At 44.5% G+C, this 9,314-nt stretch overlaps 1 long non-coding RNA gene across 1 annotated transcript; it reads right to left on the reverse strand.

The window, feature by feature from the left end:
- Positions 1-7,455: 7,455 nt before the first annotated feature.
- Positions 7,456-8,882, reverse strand: LOC119134604. The gene is made up of 3 exons (XR_005100376.1): positions 8,755-8,882; positions 8,334-8,495; positions 7,456-7,650 (listed from the first exon to the last, which is right to left on the reverse strand). It is a non-coding gene; the product is annotated as an uncharacterized LOC119134604 (long non-coding RNA).
- Between the last annotated feature and the right edge of the window lie 432 nt (positions 8,883-9,314).

Genomic DNA, 9,314 nt, shown 5'->3' on the forward strand with positions numbered 1-9,314 from the left:
AAATTTTGATATCTTTTCTCAAATGTCATGAAAAAGTAAAAAGCCCCAAACTGTTTCTTGCTCTCTCACAACGCCAAGGGGTAATTACACGATTTTCCCTGAGAGAGAGAGCGAAATAAGAGAAACCCTCCCCTTCTTTGATAATGTTGCGGAAACGTATTTACAGTGCACCGCAAGGCTTGTGATTTATTAATATTGGGAGACGCCTTTTGTTGCTTTCCCTTCGCCGCCCCGTGATTAGCGCATGCCTGCTACGCCGACTACACGGGCTAAGTGGATTAGATTATCAAAGTGGCGTAATATGGAATAAAATGGACACTCATTGGAAGTGAAGGACTTTGCGTTCTCGGATTAGCGAGCAGATGGTCAGCCCTTATGCGCCAACGCTCCGTGTCGGAGGCCGTACCTTTAGCAAACAGCGCTGACATATTTCTGGACAAGGCACACTCGCATTGGATACACTGGATTTATCTAATTAATCCAATCATCTCTTCTGAGTGGGGGATTTCGGTGCCCGTCCCCCGCCCCTCCCGTCCCTTTTTCTTTTCTTGCAATTGGCGTCTTTGTAGCCGCCTGCCAGGCTGCCCCCCCCCCCCCCCCCCTCACTCGAGGAGACCGTTATGACCAGGCGATGCCCGTGCCAGCCTCTGGCTGCCGCAGTGAGATAGTGGGTGCAAAAAAGAGGCAGAGATAAAAAAAAAAAAGGAAAAAAACAAGCAAACAAATGCAGATGGAAGGAGGGGGATGTCACATTCACACACAACTCAACAAACCCGAACGCAACAGTAATGCGACCTCCGCAAGATCAAATGACACAAAAATGTAACAACATGGTAATACACATTTAACAATCTAAAATTCAAACAACGCTTAATGATGGCTGCGATGTCAATTCAAGCGCAAAGCTCCACCAAGGCTGAACGATCCCGATTTGGATCAGCACCAAATTTGTACGCCTTCGTACCCGCCCACCTCCTGCACATGACTGACTTTTCTCATTAATATTCATGTGCCTAATAAGGACGTAAAGAACGTACACATGTGATCATAACGTAGTAACGCTACCAAAAAAAAGGATTTCATAAGAACCAAAGAAAAGCGGCCATATTGTGCTGAATTGTTAGCAATTTCAAATCTAAGCAAAACTCAACGAAGGCTGTGATGTCAATTAGAGCGCGGACCTCCACCAAGGCCCAATGACCCTAATTTGGATCAGCACCAAATTAGACGCCTCCACCTCCTGCATACGCCTGAATGTCCTCATTAAAATTCATGCATCTAATATGTAAGTAAGGAGAGTCATGATGTCTTTTACTGAAATGATCTGATAAATTAATAGCTTTGAAGGTTTTTTTTTTTTTTTAATGTTTCTATTGTGAATAAAGTCATGCTATCGCATTTCTGCGTCTTCAACAATAAGGAGCGCCATTGTGCCAAATGTAAGAACTCCTCGTTGTTTGTTACAATTTGCGACGGCGCCGGTTGTTGGCAAAGCACTCGGATGTTCCGACTCTTTACTGCACTATATAAAATCTTTATAAAGTGTCAACGCGTGTGAATACCTAATCAGCGTATAAACCCTTTGGAGATGTTTTATAACGCTGTCATTTATTATTTGATGCGTTTGCTGTTATTTAGTATTTTTGCATAGTGCTGCTAGGTTGCAAAAGAAAAAAAAGAAAAAACCTTCCTCTGTGAAAGTTCGCTATAACTCACGTGGGAACACATTGAACAATACGTCTGGTTATGATGATATTATGGGATGATGTAAAATGGGACTGCTTAGTGTAGTGTGATGCCGTGCGCTTTTTACAGCATTCCATAAACGCAATAATAAAGATTCTGCTGTCCCTAATATTGTGGCCGGCGCACAGATATTGACGGTTTCCGGCACACGGCGCGCCGCAAATACGCACTGGGGAGGTCAGCCACTCTTGAGATCTACTTAATCTGTGATCAGATAAACTACAATAAAGCCAAGCCGGGCGATGGGGGGCTATTATGAATGACGTGTTTGTCGCTCAAACAGTGGTGATTCGCGCGCGCGTGCAACAAACACGCACGCATACACAAAGGCGGCCCCCTCGCACTCTTATTTGACTTTGTGTGTGCTTCGATGGGTTTATTATGACAGGCTGAGCGGCGGGGAGGGAATTAAACTGTTAAGCAGACATCAGAGGCAGTCTAATGTTTAATGCAGGAGCCGGGGCATGTGCTGACTGATAATGAATACAAACAGGCCAACGTCTTATTTGTTGTGCTTTTCATTGGGAGCGACTGGGGTGCTTGACATCCACAGCTAATGTACTGTACGGAGGCCATTGTTCAATCCCCTCACCCCTCCCTCCTCCCGTTGCCGCGCCGCCATATCTCTTTCTGTCTCCCTCGCTCTCATCGCACTTGTCTCCTTTTATTGTGCTGATTCTTCAAAGCTGCCACTTGTCACCGGCGTCAGCCGCCGCCGCCGCCGCCGGCCGGCCGGGCCCCGACGTTGTAATTCCCGCTTCTATCTCCATCGCGATAATGTGTTGATGGGCCGCGGTAATAGTTGTTAAAAGGTCACCCAGTGTGCCGTAATTGGCTCTTTCATACTCCACTACGTTTACTAGGACAGAAGGCACGACCTCGCTGGCAGAGATGGTAAATATGCCATTTTGAGGCCGTAATTATAAGCCGGCGCAGCCTTCCCGGATCTCCTCCTTTGACCCCTTCGCCTCCCCGCACTCTCACTTTGGAGACGGTCCGCCAGTTGGCAAGCATTCCGCGCCAATAAGGTCCAATTTAAAAAAGAAAAACACAACCTAATTAAATAAAGCAGGCGGGCTGTTTTATTACGACGTGTTTTTGATAATCTTACAAACTTACACATTTACTTGGGCAACAATTTAATCACTGACTTTGCATTGTGACAGCCCAGGGAATAAATAGTAAATATATGTTTTTGTTTTTTTTCCTCTGCAACCACAGCAGCTTCCGCTTCTGTCCTAATTAGGTAGAAACACAATAATTAAGTGGAAAATATGATTTATGTTACTTGGGCATTAGGTGTTAAGTTGAATCAATGGAGTAATTAATACAGTCATACAAAAGGGGGCCGATGTGCCGAAGAGGCGTAATTGCGCTAATCACGCAAATAGTAAACACGTGCATGAGAGCATCGCCGAGATTAGCTTGCTACAAAATAAGAGGAAAAAAAAAAAGTGGCACGGTGCCGCTATGATTTCATCATGCCGCCGTTGCTGATTGGCTTGGAATGCTCTGGAAATTTGCACTAATTAACGATGGAAGAGCACAGATCAAAAGTGGATGGAAACATATTCCACGACGGATGCTGATTTGTTTGAAGCCAATTCAAATGTCAATCTTAAAATTAATCCAATGAATAAAATATTCTTGTGCTACTATGTTCACTTTTTATGAGCTCCATGTGTATTTTTCTTGTCATTTTAATGATATTAACTGTGCATTGAAATGGTACACTGTCGTCCCTTTTTCAATCCAAAATAAAATGCAATTTTAAACCATGGATGTGTGTTTCAAAACAATTTATGTTGTGCATAATCCAGAAAGATATTTCAGATTTCTATTGTGTACTTGTTTTTTTGAAGATAGAAGAAAAATACATTTGGAGTTATGGTTTTGTGTGGAGTGTCACATTCATCTCAAATTTTGAATTTGAATTTTTTCTAGAATTGCTTTATTAGTGTTGCATTTTTAGAACCATCTAGCTTTATTTGGACACCCACATGATTAAAATTTGCAAATTTATATTCAACATAATTTATTTCACTTATTTCTGGACAGTACTTTATTTTGGGGGGGCATGTGATCAAACGGTGTTTAATATTAACATTTAAAACTAAACTTTTGTGCATTTTTTTTATGTTGTACTTTTTGTGGCTATGTAATTTGGTGGTAACAGTTTTATCTCTGTTTTATAAAATATTTGCGTTTCTGTGTGTGAAATCAAAACACATTATTTAGCATATGCTGCGTTTGGATATTTTCAATATATTTTGACATGTACAAAACCATGCAGCCTTAAGGAGCGGTCTCCTGGTAGCACACATGTTGCCACTATTATCACACGCCGTCTTTGCTGCATATTGCCAGATTTTTTTTCCTTTCCTTCTTTTTATCCAATATGCCCGACAAGCTGTCCGTGATCAAACCTGATATTGCTGCTGTTGAACGACGTGTCACAAACATTTCATGTATTAAAGTCAATATTCTGCATGGGGGCGGGGTATAAGAGGATCCATAGCACCTCCCTGTGGCACTGACCATCTTATTATGAGGCGTGACTCGCTTCATGTCTCCATATCTCATTCGCTTTTATCCACCTAGGAGAATTTTTTTTTTTTTTAAGAAATCCTTTTGAATTACAAAAGCATCCAGACAGCAGGGGAGGCGGAGGAAGGAAAAAAAAAAAAAAAAATGAGTGAGTGCTTATTTGAGGAAACTTATCATCCAGTCAGACAATATATGCTCCCCGATTGAAAAGTGCTGCCATCACTGTAATGCGGTTATGGTAACTGCTCGGGCTGAAGTCGCCAAATCTTATTGTAAAATCTCCTACGATATCATAATAACGCTCCGGAGCGGGGGCAGCAGAGTTTGACAATAATATATCTGTGGAAATCTACCCCCCCTCCTCCCACTCCTCCCTGAACCCCCCCCCCCCCTCACCTCCTCCACCGCTCCTCCTCTGCGAGAGGCACATCAGAGGAGACATTTGCGCTTTATGAAGTGCATTCATTTGGCCATTTGCCATGTTTCCTCACCAGAGGACGGCGATGATGAATGAGAGAAGAGAAGAAGCAGATTTTCTCTCCCACCTCTCGGCGCTCCCCTGTGATTACTAATACAGAGCCCCTGCAACCTCCCACACTATATGAAAACTGTAGGCTTGCTCTCATATCCCGGGTAATCCGCAATTTCCCAGAATCATTAAACTGAGACTAGCATCTCTGATGGCTGGGCGATACTTGACATATTATGATTATTATCATAGCAACACCTTGTCGTTCCCCGCCAAGTGGCTCGGGGTCGCCTGAAAAATCGATGTGGAAGACTGGCGTAATAGCCTTTCGACGTTGATGCCTTTGACAATAAAAGCCCCCCTTTTGCATGTGTACGACAAAATCAACATCGGGCCTACTCTGATTTTAACTTTGAGATTTTTCTGGATCTCCAGAGTGAGACGCCGTGACGAATGGGAAAGTTTGGAGTTGGGATGCAAACTTTGAAGCGCTACCTGTTTTCATTCTGTGAGGCGAAACGGGTTTGTGGCGTCGCGCTCGGATGCAATAGGAAGCCTTTTGGTGCCTCCCGGGCTCCGATGTAAAAATATTTGCATGAATGTGAAACACATGAATATGGATCGTCGGAGTAGTTGGTATCGCGCGAGCAAAAAGGAGAAGAAAAAAAAAAAGCTCTATAAGTTAGTCCCGCTTTACGACAACACTTCATAGTTATGATGTGACGACAGCCTGGTTTCACAAGTGCTTGGTGGAACTTGAAACTCGGCACTTACTGATGTGAGCAAACGCCCTCGATGACGCAATCCAAAACTATGTAACACTCTCGTCAAAAACTACAAATGTATCCATTTTTTTGACACGGACGATTCACCTGACACTCGTCTGCGTGTGCGTTCGACATTGCCATCATTCAATCGGAACCTTTTCCACGCTCCTGGACCGAACGCCGCCTCTGACCGTAAGTGGCTGGAAGTGGAGGCGAGTTGAACCGCGGCGCGATGGAACACTCCAACGTCCAAATGCATCATTGACTCGGCACTCGCTTTTCTGATTAATTGCCGCCCTGAGGTAAGAGCGATGGAATTCGCAAAGTTGAAATGCTGAATCTGCCGCTAGTGTGACGGTGGGAAGCCGGGGAAATTTATGTTGGAAGACCAAAAATGTATGTTCGGCGGATCAAGTTCCCAAAGCTAACATATTATCTTTGCTATGCCCTCCCTTCATGAACTCGGTCGCTTCTAGCGTGTAATCGCTGACACAGGGAGAGGAAAAGTGAAGCTTCTCTCTCCTCCGCACCGCCGGTAATGTCATCTCTGCCGCCACTATAAATTACACTGGCAACTGTTTGTAATATAATGTATTTTAGTAGAATAGCGCCACCTGCACTACATCTTGAGAGTTGTTAGAGTTACGACACATAGCTTGGTCAATTTACTTTTGCTTTGGGTCGCGAGGCAAAATTTCAATGAAAAGGGCCAACAAAATAACAAAAAACTCAAATTGATTAAATACTTCTAACTAAAGGCTTTAAAAAAACAACTGAACTTAAACCTTGCGTTTATTAAACTAATAAACCATGATTGAAGCAAAATGTATTTTTTAATGAACGTAATCATTAAACTAATTAAACCTATGATTGTAGCAAAAAATCTTTTTTCTTTTTTGTCAATCAATACCATACATAGCAGACTTGCTCTACAAATCAGTTTACCCAAATATAAAACTAAAACGAAATAATAAAAAAACCTGAAATGAAAAATTCCCTGATACACGCTAATTTCTATTAGCTTGTCTATGGTGTTTTCTATTATATGCTAGCAAGAAGCTAAGAGACTTTGGGTGGACGAAATATTTAGCATTTTTTTTGTACATCTTGATGTTTAGTTGCATTGTATGTTTAACCCCCCTCTTTGCAGAGTAGGAGCAAAGGGGAGATTATTCTCAACACAAAACTGGAATCTGAGCATCATGGCCACTTGGCCCGCCGTGTTCACAGCGGAGCTATTTCTAAAGACGCCAGGCACCCTCCTCTGGAACTTAATGAGTAAAAATGTCCGGAGTGAGACGGGGCATTTCGGCGCCCCCTCACACCCCGAGGGTTCGCCACCCTCCTGTCTTTTTTTTTTTTTTTTCTTCGGCGCGTGTGCGTACGCTGGTGACAATTTGGGAGGATGGGTCAGATGAAAGACAACAGAAGGAAAGCGGGATCAAAAGGCACACGCTTTCCTGTCTGGCTGCTTGTTGCGCGGGGGCCATGCATAGTGCATTGGATTGATATCAAGGTCTCCGTACACAGCCCAACATGCAGTGGCCTTATTATTCTTTACTTCAATAACAAAGCCGCCGTCTTCCCCTCTCGCCTCGCCATCAAAGGCGCCGCCAGAGAAGCAACACATCGCATACGAGGCATTCATCTGCCTTGAAATTTAAATAACCCCTTTGAACGCCGTCTTCGGGATAAAGCCGCGGCCAAGTACCGGCCGGGGCAGCGGTCATTCCGGACGCGCGATGCTTTCCTCACGCCACATAACTTTTCATAGCGTTCAATCCAAAGACGTTTTTTGCGCCGGCGTAACAGCATGGACTCCCTCGCCCCGTGCGACAATAACTAAGTTGTCCGCATCCATTCCGCCGAGTTACCCAGCCGTAGCGCCATAAAACCGAAATAACACAGAGGTTTACTCACAGTGAGGGGTGAGGCTCGCGCCGGACCCGGGCAGCCATTTGAAGTGACAGGGCCGCCCATCATGTGCCTCTAACGGGGTCAGGGGGGGCCTTGTGGGGGACTTGATCCAGAGCGAGGCCAAAGGGACCGCCAGGCCTTTAGAGCGGATGGATGGAGCGCTGCTAGGTAGGAAGGACGGCTTGATTACATCATTTCTCAACGCTAGGACAGAAAAAAAAAAGGGAGACCTGTAAGGACCTTTGGGCAGTCGGATTGACAGTCGGCCTCTCTGCTAATACATTTTGGAGCGATCTGTCAAAAGGAAGAAATTGGTCTTGTCCCGACTGTAAGTGACGGCGAATATGAGAAGGGGAAATCACAACATTTGTCAATGTTTGGGGTATAACGGAGGCATATTATGGAAAATTGACTTTTAATGGCTTGTCTGCAAATAGTTTGGTCTCCGGGGTGCGTTGGAGTATGAAACCGAGCAAGCGAGGATACCTTTTGCTAATCTGCCCGTTTCTAACATGTGTCCGTGATGGGGCATTTGCAGCGTTACGTACGGTGGAGCTAATTTACATAATGACCACTCCCACCCACGACACGATTAGCTAAACTGGGTGAAGATCCAGAGCCACTTCTGCCTCTGTGAGTTAAAATGTTTTTTTTCTATAGCAATTAAAGTAATATTTATAATTTAAGATGCGATGAACAGGCCTCGACATCGGGGCTCGTTTCAGCGGGAGTTCAAGCGGTCGTCATGGTAATGAAAGCCAGACTCACTAGGAGTTAAAAATTAATCCGAACGTTGCGTGGAAAATAGCACAATCCGTCCCCTTTCAAGAACACACGCAGCATACAAGTGACATTTTGGCAGGACACGTCACGTGTCAGCGCCCTACCTTCGCTCGCGTTTGCGTCTGGTGTTTTGTTTTTGGTGCGTTTCCGTCACGTCTACAAATATTCCCCGAAGGCACGCTGCGGTGTGATGTTGCGTCACCTGTTTTCAAGGCGCGCTCGCTGGCTCCCCAGGGCCCCTCAACAAATCATCTCGCTTGTTCCTCCTGCGGGGAAAGAGACACAGTCACTCGTGGGTTTTGGGTGTCACATCATTGTCGAAAGACGCCGGAGCAAAGTCGACGTTCGCGTCCGTCTTGCCGGCTCGTGAGAATAATCATGATAAAATTTGGAAATTATTCACAAAAAATATTCATAAAAATATATAAAATTCATAAAAGATATATAATGTATAAATAATCTATAAATCTACAAAAAATATAAAATATATAAAAACCCATCTGAACTGTATCTGTGATGTATTACCATAAAGTACAGGTGCCGCAATTTGTTGCTTTCTTTGGCCCGGCTCGGCATTCCCATCCCGTTGAGCTCATAATTTTCCTCGCGTTCCTTGAAACCTGTCGTCCCTTTCAAACATTTTTTTAGGTGCGGTTTGCCTAAAACATGACAAAAGATGATTCAAAAGCGCATCAGCGGCACACCCTGGCGCCGCTCACGCATTCTGCTCTCAGCGGCCGTGCACGAGGACTGACCCGGATTCGCAGTCCTGTTCTCAATCAGCGTCCCCCTCCAAGGTTATTGGCCAAAATCCAAAGGTTGTTCTGGGATTCCAGTTCATCAGCGGCGCAGGCATGTGAGTTAATAATTTGGAGCGTGTTTTACAGCTGTTACACAATGGACACTGTGTAAAAACGACAAGGTGGCCTCCGAGCTCGACGCTTTTACGGCTCGACTGCGGATGACAGAACAAGTAAAAAGAAAGTTATTCATGCAAAGTCAACCTTTTATTCGATAATGCAGACGGCGTGTTCCTCACAATGTCGTGTTGGGTGAGCCTGGCGACGTTCCCCGAGACAAATTTG

This window comes from Syngnathus acus, chromosome 15, assembly GCF_901709675.1.
Source record: "Syngnathus acus chromosome 15, fSynAcu1.2, whole genome shotgun sequence".
In the NCBI taxonomy this organism is placed as follows: Eukaryota; Metazoa; Chordata; class Actinopteri; order Syngnathiformes; family Syngnathidae; genus Syngnathus; species Syngnathus acus.